Source organism: Dromiciops gliroides, chromosome 5 (genome assembly GCF_019393635.1).
Source record: "Dromiciops gliroides isolate mDroGli1 chromosome 5, mDroGli1.pri, whole genome shotgun sequence".
Lineage (NCBI taxonomy): Eukaryota > Metazoa > Chordata > Mammalia > Microbiotheria > Microbiotheriidae > Dromiciops > Dromiciops gliroides.
Genome location: NC_057865.1, coordinates 20,497,878 through 20,515,765, shown reverse-complemented (window position 1 = coordinate 20,515,765; position 17,888 = coordinate 20,497,878).

Below are 17,888 nucleotides of genomic sequence, written 5' to 3'. Positions count from 1 at the left end.
ACTGCCTTGTCTTTAAGTGAAGTAAACCGTTGCCTTCCTTGGATGTCAGATTTGTCCCAGCTCTGGGACAGGACCAATGATAATAACAACTCCCATTTTCTTAAGGCTGTTATGTCTTACAAAGTACTTTCCTCCCATCAACAGTGTGAAATAGGTAGTAGAGATGTTAATATCCCCATTTCACAGATGAAGAAACCAAGACTCTGAGAGGTTCTGAGACTCCTACATAGCTAGTGAGATAAGACAAAAATTCATGATTAAATGGTTACAGATGTGAGAATTAGTCAAAAGGTAGGGTATGGTTGGGAAATCCAACCTTATATATCAACAGCCATATAACCTTAACCTTACATATTTACAGAAACATTCTCCAAGCACCTGCAGGGAGACAGGTATTGACTCCTTTTCCAAGTGAACCTCAAGATTCATTTATTGCCTCTTTCACTAAATCTGCTTATTTCATGGGGTCAATAAAAAACTTGTTCACCTCAACAGAAGCCAGTCCCAGTTTAAAGGCATTTTGAAGGGTTTTGTGTCCACAGATTAGGTTTGTTTCAAAGGGAAACCAACAAAGCCCAGAAATCATCATTAACACTTTACCCCAAAATTAATCCCTACAGCAGACATCATGCTCATTTCCACTTTGCAGATGGAGAAATTGAGGCCCAGAGGGAGAAAAAAACTTGCCTGAAGACACATACTATATACTATATCAGTGGCAGTGCATGGGTTCAACTCTCTCTCTCTCTCTCTCTCTCTCTCTCTCTCTCTCTCTCTCTCTCTCTCTCTCTCTCTCTCCCTCCCTCTCTCTCTCTCTCTCTCTCCCTCCCTCCCTCCCTCCCTTTATTAATATTTATATCACCCTGGTCACTTTAAACTCCTTTCCACTTCAAGGTCAAATCACTTTCTCCCAGAGGTCTGAGAAATATCATGAAAGGAAGAAGCAGGATGAAATTTCCTGAGACATTCTATTTCTATGCCTGTGGCTGGTCCAAGAAAAGATGGCCCTCAGGGGCTGTTGCCCCTGTGGGCTGCCCTTCTCTTTGGAGCTGTGCAACAGTTTGGTTTTGAATAACCAATAGGACATGTGGCAGGGACATAAGGGCACATCTTATCTTGCACCTCAAATACTGGCAGAAATGCCATGGAACAAACCCCAAATTGAGAGCAGGAGTTTGGAAAAGTGAGAGGAAAGACCACAAATGGTTTACGTGGGGTCAATAATTCAATAACCATTTATTAGGTGCCTCCTATGTGCATGAAACAGTGCTAAGGAAATTTTATATTTTAAAAATAGAGGGGTTTTTAATGACAAAGTTCTTGTCTTGGAAGAGTTTATATGTTATGGGGTGAGGGGGCAATGTGTAACACCCTGAACCCTGGCATCTTTAAAGGCACCTAGGATTCTGGATAGCTATAGTCCCAGATCCCCCAATGCAGGAAATTCTAGGAAATCAATTTCCAAGTGCCGAGTTTCCATGGCAACACTTACGGGCATGACAAAGCAAGTTACATAGGTAAACTCTAACGACTGATATCCCCTGCCTTACCAGTTTAGTAATCCTGTCAAAAAAAAGAAAATGGCACAATCTTTTCTTGATGACTCTGTGCTCACTCCTAGTGATTGTTTCATCCTTTTCCACATGCTAACTGGCCATCGCTTTGATAATATGGGGGGGGGGGGGAGGGAAGAAGGTGTTCCTATGTTGATCAAGGTTTCTCTAATCAACCCCCTGCTACAGACATTCTAAAATCTTGCAAGGAATTGACATTAAGCTCACTGACCTATACATTACAGACACCCTTCTCCCTTTCTTGAAAATCAGAACCGCATTTGCCCTCTTCTCTATCTCAGTATCTCTCCCATTCTCTGTGATCTTTCACAGTAATCACACTGGCCAAGCCTTTCAGTACCCTGAGAAGTAATTAGCCTGAGTCTTTTTTTGAACTCACCCAAGGCAGCTAGGTACTCTCATATTATGTGCTTGTTGATCTAGGATTCCACCTCTTAGGGGGAGTCATTTTTATTCTGTCCCTTCCAAAGCAATAGCCATTCTCATCCTTTGAACAGAAAATGGAAACAAAAGGAAGGAGCAAAGTAGCTCTGCCTTCTCTCTGCCTTCTCTTCTCTCATGATACCATCCACCCAGAGCAGCAATCTTGTCTCTTCTGGGTCCTTCTATTTTTCTCCAATATAACCTTTTTAAAAAGCCTTTTTCTAGACCTTAGCTGTCTTCTTCATCAGCTCATTCTGAGTCTTACTCTTCCTGCTACCTATTGCTCTTCTATTTTTAATCGAAGTTGGTTAATGAGTTCACTGTGTGTCTGCATCAGTTACTTTGAACAACTCCTCCATTCTCTTTTCATTGGAATTGTTTCTTATTGTGTTTTGACATTTTCATTTTTTGAAAAATTTCTATCCCCCCTGTGCTGTCTTCCCTTGTTAAATTTTTGGTCCTGGGATGCTACCTGAAATCTGCTCTCCCAAAAAAGCAGGGTGTATGGGGCAGCTAGGTGACATAGTGGATAAAGCACCGGCCCTGGATTCAGGAGTACCTGAGTTCAAATTCGGCCTCAGACACTTGACACTTACTAGCTGTGTGACCCTGGGCAAGTCACTTAACCCTCATTGCCCCACAAAAACAAAAACAAAAACAAAAACAAAAAAGCAGGGTGTATTCAGACCACACCAACATTTCTCTCTAACAAATTCTAAAATGGAATGGTCACTGCCCTATAAGCTTTCTATCATTTCTATATCAGCAAGATGTTCCTTCTGGGGGGCTAGATTCAGGTCCCAAAGAGCAGATCCAGGTGAATTTTATCTCCTATGATTTACTGAGTATCTCTAATGCTACTCTTAGTCCTACACGGTAAGTACTTTCTGTAGTATCCAGCTTGGTAGTTATACATAATTGACTTTCTCTCCTCCTCTTCTTCTATTTTCAGTTTAAAGCCTTTTTAAAAAACTACCGGGGCGGCTAGTTGGCGCAGTGGATAGAGCACCGGCCCTGGAGTCAGGAGGACCTGAGTTCAAATCCAGCCTCAGATACTTAACACTTACTAGCTGTGTGACCCTGGGCAAGTCACTTAACCCCAATTGCCTCACTTAAAAAAAAAAACTACCAAAAATCTGAGCAAATATATATTTTCTAGCCTTTGTCAGGTGTACTTTCTAGCCAAAAACCTAGCTAGCATTCCTCATTTTTAAATGTTTTTTTTTATATTTTAAAGTTTTGTTGATGCCTTTAGTATATCACAAATCATCTTCAGAAATGCATGCATCACACACACACACACACACACACACACACACACACACACACAGCCTTCCCTCACGACAAAGGAAAGCAGTTGCTATACCAACCAGCATAGCAACCATATTTGACAGTGTGTGCAGCATTCATCATGTGTTCCTCTCCAAGGAAAGGAAGAAGGTGTATTTTAAAAGTATTTTCTTAAGGGTCATTTCCATACTTTAAACCATGATCTGGGAAATCTAAATCCTATTTTTCAGATACCATGATCATAATCCATTGCTCTCTTCTCAGATCTTTCTCTTCTAATTCCTTTGGTTGTAATCAGCATGTGTAATAAAAGAAAATACCACACATGCCCTCAAGGTCTTCAATTTCTTGCCCTGAACTTCAGAATCTCTAGCAATCTATGCTTTCTAGGTTTGCCTCTGTCAGTGTCATTTATCCTCATGTGAATTACCATATGTGTCAAGTATTCATCAGATTTGACAAGTCTTGGAAAGTTCCCTGTTATATGCCGGATACATGCCCCAGGGAAGACCACAGATGTCTTTAGTGTTAACATTGGACCATAGACTCTCAGATCAGCCAGATTCCTGTCTCAGTGTTTCTCAGTGGAGAATCCCCAAGAATAACAACCCAGATCTTCTTCCTCTGACCCTTAGGAGGTCATCTCTCTCTCCAGACAACACCTATAACCATGCCTTAGAGCATGAGCAGCTGCTTCCTACCCAGAGAGTCCAGCTCTTCAATCTCTAGTAATAACCTCATGTTTGTTACTTAGTTCCAAGTGGTCAAAGGTTCATCTTCCACTATCATCTACCTATCGACTATTCTTATTGTATTCTTACCGTAGTAAATCCCTCCTTTCCAAAAGCTACTTAAGGCTGACCGACTAATTGATTCTCAGCTGATCAGCTTGGGAGGTGGAAGGGGAGAGAAGGGAGGGGAGCACACCAGTGCGGGTTCAAGCCAGTCACGTGAGCTAGTCACCCATGATTCCTCAGAGGTGCTCCTAGGACCCTAATGGAAAATATGTCTTTGCTCAAGGACTCAAGACTCATTTGTGAAAGTGGAAATGGAGCATCCTGAAACCCTTCTTGCATTTTTTTTCAAGGAATTCTTTATTCTCCTTGATAACATGGAAAATTGAGAAAAAGTCTTCAGGCCCCTTTACCTTATGTTCTATGAAGATCAGTCTGCGCTTAACGTCAGACCTGGAACAAGGAGCTATTTCTTTGTCACAGACACAGACGTCTACTGGGGGTGAGATTATTCCTCAAGGAGGAAGGAGATCGCTAGTCTCCAGTGAAATACCAGCTGCCCTACCTGGCCACTCCCTCAGCTACTACACTGGCTCCTACTACTAAGCCCCTGTAGCTGCTATGACCCTCATCTGGGGTTTACCTTCCCACTGAGGTGAAATATCCTATCCGGCCCATCCAACTCAGGACTTATGCTGCTCATATCCTGGATCAGCACTGGATCAGTGAAGGGGTAAGTGATAGCAGTGTATACCAGCCAGACACCACTCCCCGCCCCAATTTCTGTAATAAATTAGCCCCAGCCCTCCCCAGTCCCTAACCTCTCTTTCTACCCTAGAACCCTTCTCTTATTAGCCAGCTCCCCTCCACCCTAGGGTTCTTCTGATATTTCTTCCCTTTCCTGGTGCCCTCGGAAATATAACTTCCCCCTAATGATACCCCTCCCTCCAATGCCACTTATTGCTTCTCTCATGTACCCTGCTATATATAGCCAGGAGGAAGAATTGGCATCCTCTTGTCTTGCTCCTAACTGCCACTTTCAGATACTTTCCCTGCCACCATCACTCAGATATCACTTCTCCACCTTTAAAGTTCACTCCAGGGGGCAGCTAGGTGGCGCAGTAGACAGAGCATCAGCCCTGGATTCAGGAGGACCTGAGTTCAAATCTGACTGCAGACACCTGACACTTAATAGCTGTGTGACCCTGGGCAAATCACTTAACCCTCATTGCTCAGCAAAACAAAACAAAACAAAACAAAAAAACAATGAAATAAAGTTCACTCCATGCTGCCCAGATCCTCGTCATCTGTGGCCCTTTGGGTTACTCTCCCTCCTCCCCAATAAATCCCATCTGTGGCTCACAGTCTTCTCTAAACCACCCCCTTCTCCCTCCTAATCCCGATCTCCCAGACATGCCCAACTCCCATGGCCCCTATCCCCATCCCACCCCATCCATGTATGGGAAAGTTTCCCTTCATTACTCCCCTGCCTCCACTTAATTGAATTTTACCCCTTTTGCCAGAATTCCTAGTGAAATTTCTGCTTTGAGCCTAGAGAGCAGTTATTCAGCCTGTCAGCAGTGATTATTGATTGATGCTCATCATTCTCATCTCTTGTCTATGTTGCAACATGGAGACTGAGCACAGCCCACTGGTCCAGCTACTCTGTGGCTCCAGGCCAGTCCCTCTCTGTCTCTAGCTCAGATATTATACTATTCTATCTCAGAGGGATACTTTTCATGGCTAATCAATTGCTTTAAGGCCTGAAAGTTAAATATGATAGAACACAGTAATAATTCCAGAGTCTTCCCCATGAGCCAAGAAATCCTGTCCTCTGTCCAAAAGAATTGCCCTGAGGAGTAGACACTGGCATGTGGTCCAGAGCAAGCTAGTCTTAAGGTCAAGAAGACTGAGTTTGGCTCGGATAAGATGGTTGTTGAGGTCCCTTCCAGACATAAATTTTGTGGTCCTGTGATTCTGTAAATCCCACTTTGAAAGTTGACCAGCGGTGTGACCTTGGGAAAATCTCTTTACTTCTTGGACCCTCACTTTTCTCATGAGCAAAATGAAGACCATAATTCCAATGATACCTACTTCCCATGCGCTGTTGGGAGGAGCCAATGAGATATTTTGTAAAGTCTAAAGCACTCTCTAAATGCTGGTTCATATTCTCACTCAGCAGAGGCAGCTAGGTGGTGCAGTGGATAAAGCACTGGCCCTGGATATAGGAGGGCTTAAATTCAAATCCAGCCTCTGACACTTGACACTAGCTGTGTGACCCTGGGCAAGTCACTTAACCCTCATTACCCTGCAAAACAAAACAAAACAAAAACAAAGACAAAAAAAAAAAACAAACGAAACATATTCTCACTCAGTTCATTAAGTGAGAAGCATCTTTGCACACTCCCAAGTTGGGCACGGGAATAGAAGGTGACACGCCCCTAAGGAGCATCAATGCAGGATTACAGGAACTAGGTGGGCCATTTTTCAAAGTCGCTAGAATTCTGGCAGCTAATAGCTCCACCTGGTGGTTGACTTCCCAAACAGCTTTTCTTCTGCTTTTCCTTACCTCAGCTCTAGGGTTTTTCTTTGGGCCTTTGTAGACAGAGATTTTTTGAAAATCTAGGCTACTGGGTTTAGACTTATAAAGGTTCTTACTCAGGAGTCTGTAAACATGGTGGGGTTTTTAGAAAGTATTTTGGAAGCTTTATTTCAATAGAATTGATTTCCTTTGTAGCTGTATGCATTTTATTTTATGCATTTAAAAACATAATTGTAAGAAGCAGCCCATAGGTTTCACCAGATTGTCAGAGGGATCCAAGGCCCAACAAAGGTGGAGAATCCTCGGATTTAAAGTTTCCCATAGCTCTAAGTTTTCTTGACCTTTTTGTGGCTTGGACCAACTTTGACAGTCGGCTAAAACTTGTAGACCCCTACTCAGAATAATGTTTTTTAAACACATAAAATAAAACACATAGAGTTACAAAGGAAATCAATTACATTGAGATAGAGGTATCAAAGGATTTTTTTTTTTTTTTTTTGCGGGGCAATGGGGATTAAGTGACTTGCCCAGGGGTCACACAGCTAGTAAGTGTCAAGTGTCTGAGGCCGGATTTGAACTCAGGTACTCCTGAATCCAGGGCCGGTGCTTTATCCACTGCGCCACCTAGCCGCCCCCTAAAGTATTTTTAAAAAACAAGTTCACCTGGGCAGCTAGGTGGTGCAGTATATAAAGCACCAGCCCTGGCTTCAGGAAGACTGGAGTTCAAACCTGGCCTCAAATACTTAACACTTACTAGCAGGGTGACCCTGGTTAAGTCACTTAACCCTCATTGCCCTTCAAAAAAATAATAATAATAATTAATTAAAATAAATTTTTAAGAATAAAAAATTCACAGACTCTAGGTTAGGCACCCTTGATCTAATCCATGGCCAAACATGGAGTTGTTGTTAAGTTGTATCTGACTCTTTGTGACCCCACTGAAGGTTTTCTTGGCAAAAATACTGGAATGGTTTGCTATTTCCTTCTCCAGCTCATTTTACAGATGAGAAAACTGAGACAAATGGGGTTAAGTGACTTACCCAGGGCCACGCAGCTAGTAAGTACCTGACACCAGATTTGAACTCAGGAAGAAGAGTCTTCCTGACTCCGGCCTGGTATTCCATCCACTGTACCACCTGACTGTCTGTTCATATCTAATCCATGCCATCCCCTTATTTTATAGATAAGAACACTGAAGTTCAACTTGCCCAATATCCCATAGATTGTAAATGTCAGATCAGGGATGTGGCCCAATGTCTTCTGGCTCCTGGTGAAGGATCCTCTCCCTACACCTCTCATAATACCACTTCAATGTTTATCTAAGGAGATATAGCCAAACACATTTGCTTTGAATTCAAAATATAGTCTATAATTCAGGAGTTTGGAGAATTTTTCAGGTTTTAGGGAGAAAAAAAACAAAAAAGACTCCCCCAAATTGATATTATTGTTAGACAATTATCAATTTGAACCTCAGATTAGGGTCACTTAGGGTCTACTGCAATGAGACTCAAAAGATATGCCATACCCCACTAGCATACTATGAGATTTGCATAAGATTTTCAATGTTTTATATAAGAAAATTTCTAAATAATTTTGTTTAATGCAATTTTACATACCTTGCTTATGTAGTATGCATATGAACTAAGCTTAAAACACATTGGACCTTGAATTTGCAAAGATTTAACAAAAATGACTGCTCTTATTGAAGAAAATTGTGCATACACATCTCCCAACTCTCTCAGAATGCTGCCAAATTAAATATCCACTGTGCCATGATTCAGAAAAATGCAGCATGGTATAATGAATAGGGCACTGGATTTAAAGTCAGGAATACCTGGGTTCAAATCCCACCTTACTGGCTGTGTGTCCCTAAGCAAGTCACCTAAACTCTCTGTGCCTTGATGTGCTCATCAGTAAAATGTGAGAATTATATTCAATGGTCTCTACAATACCTGCTAGCTCTAAGTCTATGCTTTTTTTTTTTGCTCCTGTGATTCCTCACAGCAAAAAAATTACTGTTCCATAAGCAAAAATGGTTTGAGCACCACTTTTCTACAGGTTTCACTTGAAAGGCTCAGAGAGAAGTCAGAAAGATATTCATAAATAGTGTTAATCTCCAGTATTTGCTAGTTGGGAGAGAGTTATTGAGACTATGGCTAGGGGGAGGCAAGTAAGAAAGAAACATCTCTGGAGAAGAGATAAAGATAGATCTAACACTGAGGTGTTTTACCAGAAGTGCTGTCTCTGACTGGGGACTCAGAGATAACAAAAAGATAAAGAGAATTTGGCATCCTTTGATATTATTTCCTAGAGTGGAGAAGGGTCTTTTATGTCAGGGAAACCCATCTGGGAAGAGTCAACATTAGGAGAAGAAAATAAAGGAGTGGTTGCACAGCCCTGCTGAGCATACCATCCCCTTCGCACTGCTACATGTGTATATATAAGACACACAGAGAAAGTCGATATAAGGTAACCTGGTGGGGGAAAGCAGTTGTAGCTGTGGGAAGCACATACATAGCAGATGATGCCTGAATTCCAAGAATTCCAAGGGGGGAGGTGAGAAGTGAGTGCATTCTAGGCATTTGGCAACTATTCCAAAAACATGGAGATGGGAGATGGGAGGTGAATGCCCTCCATGAGTACATTCAGTACAGCTGAACATTCCACTGTGTGGAAGAGAATACGGGTAATAAGGGGGGTTTTAGCCAGGTCTAGAAATTAAAAACAAAGGAATTTATATTCCTAGAGGGGACAGGGAGCAGAGTGGTTTATTAAATAGAAGAGTCACATAGTCAGATGTAGGTTTTAGGAAAATGACTTTGGTGGCTGCTTGGAGGACAGACTAGAATGGGTAAAGACCATTTAGAAGGCCACTGCAATAGTCCAGGAAAATGGGGATAAGTGATGGCTATATAAGTGCGGAGAAGGGACGTGAGAAAGATGTCATGCCACTAGAAATGAGAACTGGCAACTGATTGGGCATGGGGAGTGAGAACCAAGAATCACACCGAAGTTGTGAACCTAGATAACTACAAAGATAACAGCAGAACAGAAATTCAAGTAATGATTATTAAGACCTTGGAAAGGTTTCTATGTTTTTCTTTAGACACTTTTGCTATTTAACTGTTGCTGGTCAGGCAACAAGCATTAATTAAGCACCTACTGTATGCCAGGCACTGTGTTAAATGGTGAAGAAGGGGGAGTTAATAAAGAAAGGCCAAAAAAAAATTCCCTCACCTCAGGGAGCTTACATTCTAATGGAGAAAACAACAAGTAAATAACTGAGCACAAACAAGATATGAGCTGGAAAGTCATCTGAAAGGGGAAAACACTAGCAACTGGGAAGGTGAGATTTGTGCTTACCTGAAAGAAGCCAAGAGACTGAGATGAGGGGGCAGAGAATTCCAAGCATGGGGACAACCTATGCTGAGACAGGGAGACAGGAAGGCCAGTGCAATTGGACATGGAGTGTGTGGAGAGGAGTAGTGTAAGAAGACTGGAAATATGGGAAGGGGCCAGATTATGAAAAGCTTTAAATACCAAACATGGGACCTTAAAAATAATCTCTGAGATAACGGAGAGCCACCAGGGCTCAGTGGTCAGACCCACACCTTAGAAAATCACCTGGACACTGAATGGGGGATGGATTGCACGGAGTGGGGAAAGGAGGCAGGAAGCCATGTTAGCAGACAGATACAACAAGAGGTGATGAGGTGATGAATGAGGGTGGTGGGTGGGTGATTGGAGAGAAGAGGACTTAGATGGGAGCTGCTGTGGAGTTAGAAATTTAAAAGCAGTAATCCCGAAATTCTTTTCCGTCTAAAATTCTGCATGTTCCAGGATGACAACGCCACCAGGAGGAGCTCGAGGCTTCATGCGCCTTAGGAAGAGAAAGGATAACGCTGAAGCCCTGTCCTTTCCCTGACTGCTTACAAATCACAGGATCAGAGGTTTAAAGCTGGGAGGGACCTGGGATAAAAAACTAGTAACTCTAAAAAAAAAACAACTTATATTGTATCTTAACTATTTTCCTGGAAGATGTAGGGTAAAAGACATTGAAACATGCATGACCTGAAAAGTAGTTAGGCAAGTCATGTAATGAGACAAAAGGCAGCCAGCATGGTAGAAAGAGCACTTGACCCTGAGTCTGAATGAATGAATGAATGAATGAATGAATGAATGAATGAATGAAAGAAAGAAAGAAAAAACATTTATTCAGTGTTTACTATGTTCTAGGCACTGTGCTAAGTTCTAGTTCTAGGACTACAAATACAAAGGCAAGACAATCGCTGCCCTCAAAGGGCTTATATTTTCATGGATAGAGACAACATATATAGGGAAAAGAGTAATCAAAGAAAAGTTTTTTTGTTCTGGGAAGTCACAGAGATGGAGAGTGAAATAGGGTCAAGGTGAGTAGTTCCCATTTAGGGGGGGTGGGTTAATGACAATGGTTCAAGGGGTTCACACTAAACATTATTTAATGGTGCCTTAAACAGTAAAATACTCAGTTATGTTCCTGATAAATATTTCCTCTGTAACACCAAGCATGTACATGTTTGAAGTCTTATAGGTTTGTTTCTGCAGTGATTTAAAACTTTCATGACCATGTCTACAATGATTTTGGATTTTGTGCAGTAATTACATCAAATTGACCTTTTCTGATTTAAGCAATTTCTCAATCTGTCATCAAGTTGTTTCCAAACCACCACAAGGGTTCAACATTTGAGTCTAAACTGATTCCTAATATATGGTCAGATGCATGTGTACACACCCATTTTTGTCTGTACATTGAAGAAAATTTGCTCCCTCATTGTCTTTGGTTACTCTAATCATATTTCATCATCAGTGTAATCATGTGATCAAGATATTATACGTTTTCATTCTTGCAGCACCAGTGTTGGCTGTTTGAAGATCATGGAGGGCTGGTGCTTTATCCACTGCACCATCTACCTGCCCCCTGCCATCTACCTTCCCCTGTAAAATTCTATCACTTTCCAACATTTATTTGTATAAGTACTTTCACTTTATTCTTGTTTTAAATAAAAATATAAAAATAAATCCAATACAGAACCAAATTTAAGACTGGTTGTCTGGTGTTGAGTCAAACTTTGTTCAAATGAAAAAGTCAAGCATCAAAATTAAGTTCATAAATGATTATTACATTATGTCAAATGCCTTCAAAGTTGTACTTATTTCATTAAAAATTACTCATATTCAACAGAATTTGTAAAATAAAGAAAATATGAAGTCTTTTTTAGAAGTGAAACATGGGGTTGCCGATTTATTTTAATCATAAAGGTATTTTATTATTTTCCAGTTACATGTGAAGATAGTTTTCAACATTTGTTTTCATAAGATTTTTAGTTCCAAAGTTTTCTACCTCCCTCCCTTCTCTGCCCCCTCCCCAAGACAGAAAGCAATCTGATATTTTATATATGTACAATCATATTAGACATATTTCTGCATTAGTCAGGAAAACATGAAGTCTTAAAGGTAATGAGCATATTGAGTGTTGCTAGATCATTTTTTTTAAATAAACTTTTTTGTTACTTTTTGGGGGGGCAGGGCAATGGGGGTTAAATGACTTACCCAGGGTCACAGCTAGTGTCAAGTATCTGAGGCCAGGGGGCAGCTAGGTGGCGCAGTGGATAGAGCACCAGCCCTGGATTCAGGAGGACCTGAGTTCAAATCCAGCTTTAGACACTTAACACTTATTAGCTGTGTGACCCTGGGCACATCACTTGACCCCAATTGCCTCTCTCTCACTCACACACACACACACACACACACACATACAAATTGTATCCCTCCTTCCCTCCCTCCCTTCTCCCCTCTTTGAGGTAGTAAGCAATTAAATATAGGTTATACATGTGCAATTACATAAAACATTACCATTGTGAGATTTAAAATTGGATACTAGAGCATTAATCTCCCCTCTTTAACCTTTCCCTTAATTTATCTCCCAGACTAGTAAATGGAAGAAGCCTCTGGTCTCTAGTTAGAGCTTTTATTGTTTGGTAGTTACAAGGTGATGTTGATTAGAGGGATAGGAAAGTAGAAATACAAAACAAATAGTCTTAAGTCTAAGCTTAGTCTATATTCCCTATAAAACTCACCAAAAGCCCAAGGCCACCTTTGGGGAGGAGAGCCGAGTCAGGCACGTGCTGCTAACGGCGAGCCGGGCCGTGTCCAACTCCAGTCCGCGTCTGTCTGTTTTCTCCTTGCCCTTTTTTTTTTTTTAAGTGAGGCAATTGGGGTTAAGTGACTTGCCCAGGGTCACACAGCTAGTAAGTGTTAAGTGTCTGAGGCCGGATTTGAACTCAGGTACTCCTGATTCCAGGGCCGGTGCTCTATCCACTGCGCCACCTAGCTGCCCTTCTCTCCTTGCCTTTTAAGCTCGCACCCCGGAAGTGGAGTGCTTAGCAGCTGGGCTGACATGCGTAGCCTGTGCATGGCCGCCGTTGGTCTCCTCCCCAAAAGGGTGGTCCTTTAAAAACTGGCGTCTTTCCGTATTCACTAACCGACTGAAAGGAAACTTTTTACCACACCATATTAGTAATTTTGTATAAGAAAACTTGAATAAAAGAAACAAATGAAAGAAAGAAAATAAAAAGCATGTTCAGAATGTGTCCAAGCAATATCAGTTATTTCTTTGGAGGTAGATAACATGCTTCATCATTAGTCCTTGGGATTTTCTTGGATCATTATATTGCTGATTGTAATTCACAGTTCTTCATCAAACAATATTGCTGTCACTGTGTACAATGTTATGGTTCTGCTCACTTCACTATACATCAGTTCATACAAGCCTTTCCAGGCCTTCTTGAAATCATCCTGCTTGTCATTTCTTATAGTAGATTACTTCTTTTAATTCTTAAAGAATGTCCCACTTAAAATAATCATAATTGTTTTACAATTAGTTCTTAATTTTATATTTTGAGTTTTCAAAATTAGAATGAGATGTTATGTTTTATGATTTTAATTGCATATTATAATTTTTTAATTTGGAGATCTGGGGGCAAAAGTTATCATTTTATTTTAAGTACTTAATGAATTAATCTAAAAGAATATTGTGAGTAAATTACCCCTGAGAATTCACAACACTTTTTTTTCCTGATGAAAAGGGTTCATGAAAAAAAAATGTTGGAACCCACTGGCCTAGGTAGACATTATTGACATTCTTTCCCTGAAGAAATAGTAATATTGATTTTATGACAGTTTCCAATTGTAACAATTGGAATGACGCCACCTGCTGGAGAGGTACTGTGGGAAAGCTTCTCCATGAGGAGAAGGCGTTTGAGGGCAAGCCATGCAGCTTTCCTTGACATCAGGAAGTGATGTTTGCTCATGGGTACTGTCAATCAAGGCTACCAGCCAATTAGCTTGGAGATATGTGTGCGAGTGGATGGAATGTTCTGAGTTTCATAGGAGGCTTGTGGGATGAAGGAGGTGTGGCTCAGGTGCTTTTGTGAGGACTCTTGGAGAGTGGAGCTAAAATGAGCTCTCCATAAAAAAAAAGAAAGAAAGAAAAGAGGGGCAGCTAGGTGGCACAGTGGATAGAGCACCAGCCCTGGAGTCAGGAGTACCTGAGTTCAAATCTGGCCTCAGACACTTAACACTTACTAGCTCTGTGACCCTGGGCAAGTCACTTAACCCCAATTGCCTCACCAAAAAAAAAAATGAGCTCTCCATTTGATAGATAAATGAATCTAGGCCTTTCTTTCTCTCTTCACCAAATTTTTATTCTCCTTAATAAATGCTTAAAAGCCTAAACTCTTGCTAAAGCTTATAATTTATTGGTGACCACTCATGAGATATTTTAGACAGACTAGCTAGAATTTTAGCCCCTTACACAGTCCAAGAGGTGGAAGGAGAAGTAGGAGAGATTGTACTCAAGTGGCTTAGCTGAAGAAGGGAGGGGCTTCAGAACAGAATGGCTTAGCTCCTGCTAGGCATGATGGATAGAAATTCAGTGACTACTTGTGTGACTTTAGACTAGTCATTTCCCCCTCTTTGGGCCTCAGCTTCATTTGACAGTTGACTTGGATGATCTCTTATATTCCTCGAAGCTGTAAATCCTGTGATGCCGACAGAGGAAAAACTCAAGTGGCAGACTGGTACCCTTGAGACACTAAACCTGTGAGGCAAACACTTCCATCAAGTTGGATCAATCCTCTTTGGAGGAGTTAATGGAAAACATTTATTACAAAGAACACAGATTCTACCAAACTCCATTTGGAGAAAGAAAAAAGGGACTGGACCTTAAATTGGTAGAGCGAACACCAAGATAAGAAAGCTCCCTCTAACAGTGTGGGTCGGCAGCTTTGTCACACATGGTCCTAGGTGGTCACCTAGAGCACTGAGAAGTTAAGTAACTTCCCCAGGGTCACACATTCAAATGTGTGTGTCAAGACTTAAACCCAGATCCTCCTGGCTCCAACGAAGGCTCCATGGCCACTACACCATGTTTTCTCTCTACCAAACTCCTTTTAAGAGAGAAATATAGCCTTAATATCTAAACCCAGGAAGAAAGCAAATAAAAAGGGCTATAGAATAATATTGTTCATGAATAATGTTTAGGATGCAAGGATGGTTTGAGATTCAAAAAATCAATGAACAATCCTACTAAAAGGCAAAAACATCATTACATGCAGAAAAAAAAAACCTTTGACAAAGTACAATTATTTATGCCAAAACCCTACAGAGCATAGCCATAAAAAGAACCAATATGATTCCAAACTTTCTATTAAAAAGTTAACATTTGTATGTGAAACTTATACATACAAGAGTAAAATAAAGATGTCCTTTTCCCCATATTACTTAGCAGTTCTAGAAATGCTAGCAGTAACAGTAACACAAAAGAAAAATTTTCAAGTCAAGAATAAAAAGACAAATAGGCAACAAAACTATCCTTATTCGCTGATGACATAATGGAGCAAAACACTAAAGTCCTTTAAAAATCCTAGGGAATTAGCAAAGAAATTAATTGAAACAATCACTGCAGCAAAATAGCAGGAGACAAAATAAACCCTTTATAATCAACACTGTAGAGGGATGACAAAAACTACAATAAGATAAAGGGAAGTCACATTCAAAAAAACCCAAAACAACACAAATCAGTAGAATAGATAAGACAACAATGAATCAGAAATAACTGTACAATAAGCCCAAAATCATAAATAAGAAAGAACCCTATATTGCTAATAATTTCTGGGAAAACTGGTAAAAATTATTCAGTTTAGATCAACATCTTACCTCTTATATCAACTATAACAATAAACTCAAAATGGATACATGACTTAAGTATTAAAGTTTCATTTAAAAGAAATTAGAGAGACAGATCAAGTACCTTTCACAACTAAGACCATGGGCTAAATTCTAAACCAAATAAGGGATAGATATACTGACACAAGATAATTGTAATTACATAAAAATGAAAAGCTCTTGAATAGACAAAATTAATGCAACTAGGGTAAGAAGGGAAGTAGTCAACCAGGAAAAAAACCTTTTATATCTAATATCTCTGATAAGGGTGTGATATATAAGATATCTAGACAACCAACAGAAATAGACAAGACCAAAAGCCATTCTTCAATAGATAAATGGTTAAAGGATATGAACAAACAATACTCAAAAGAATTGCAAACTATTAACAACCATATAAACAAGTATTCAATTCAACTATGAGAAATGTGAATCAAAACAAATCTGTAATTTTGCTTCACAACTAGCAAATCGGCAAGGATGACAGTCAATAAACAATTATTAAGCACCTATTATGTGCCAGTCACTGTACTAAGTGCTAGGAATGGGGTGGGGGGTGGGGGTCGGAGCAAAAGACAGTCTGCTATCAAGGCGTTCCCAATCTAATAGGGGAGACAACAAGCAAATATGTGTGAACAAGTTATATACAGGATAAATAGTAAGTAAAAGAACGTAGATACTAGAATTAAGAGGCGTCAGAAAGGTTTCCTTGTAGATTTTAGTTGGAGTTCATTGAAGCCAGGAAAGTCAGGAGGCAGATGGGCAATAGGGAGACACTGAAGTTTATTGAGTGGGGTGGTGACATGATTGGTCCTGTGCTTTATGAAAATGACTTTGGTGGCTGAATGGAGGTGGGGCTTGAAAAGTGCAAGAGACATCATTCCTGGGTAGTAATTAATAATCAAGTTTATTCATTATGACTAGCAGATAATTAATAAAATGATGGCTATTTGGCTTTCTCTGGTAAACCAAAGATGAATTGTGGAGGTTTCTGTGTCTTTGGAAGAAAGGGTGTTCCCAACATGCAGAAATCAACTCTGATTGGTTACCAGAGTGATAAGAGGTGAGCCTCTTCTAATTGAGGGGCTGGGTGACTCAACTTTTGATTATGTCATTCTTACTCATCTCCACCCAGACCACCCAATCTTGACCACGGCATCTCCCTCCACCTAAGCCTGCCTGAGTAGAACACAATGGGCAGAAAGTCACCTAGATTAGATTCTCTTAAGGTTTTCTAGTTGGATGGGGTCCCACCCAAGAACATGTAGGGGGATTTGGACAATCTTACCTGCAATGTCCTTCAGAGACTGGCTGAAAAATCTACAGCGGCTTATTTCTGAATAAGGAAATGAGAAAACTCGGATCCCCTCCTGACAGTAATTGGTTATTAATGAGAAATTATTCTCTCAAGAGGATGGAATGGGGTGAAACCTGAGGTAAACAGATCCGCCAAGTATTGCCGTAGCCCTGATGTGAGGTAATGGGGGCCGTGTCAGAGGACAGAAGTGCATTTGAGAGATGTCGCAGAGGTGAAATCTAGATGCTGAAGAGGTGGCATTGATGGACCTAGACATTATACTGAACATTGTGGGGGGGTGGGGCGCGTGGTGAGAGGTTGATTAGCCCTGGGTGATGGTGACGTCCTCTAGACTAACAGGGAAGGTGATAGGTGGGGAGTTTTGGTGGAAGAAAATGGTTTTGGACAGGTTGAATTTATCTACTGGACAGCCAATTCAAAACGTCCAAAAAGGCAGTGCAAGATGGGAAGTTAGAGATTGGGGCAGGAAAAAGTCATCGGCACAGAGATGGTGCTTAAATCCATGGGAGGCCCAGGACAGTAACATGTCTAAGAGGCCATTGGCAGCAAGGCTTCCTACAAACCAAGAATTCAGAGCACTCTTTGCAGTCACCAAGAACTGGAAACAAACAGATGCCCCTTGAATGGGGAATAGCTACAGAGGTCCATGAACATAATTGAATACCAAGCATGAGAAAGAGTTCTTTGGTACTTCCACCCATACCGCCAATGCCCATGCCTTCCTATTGCCTCCAGAATAAAAT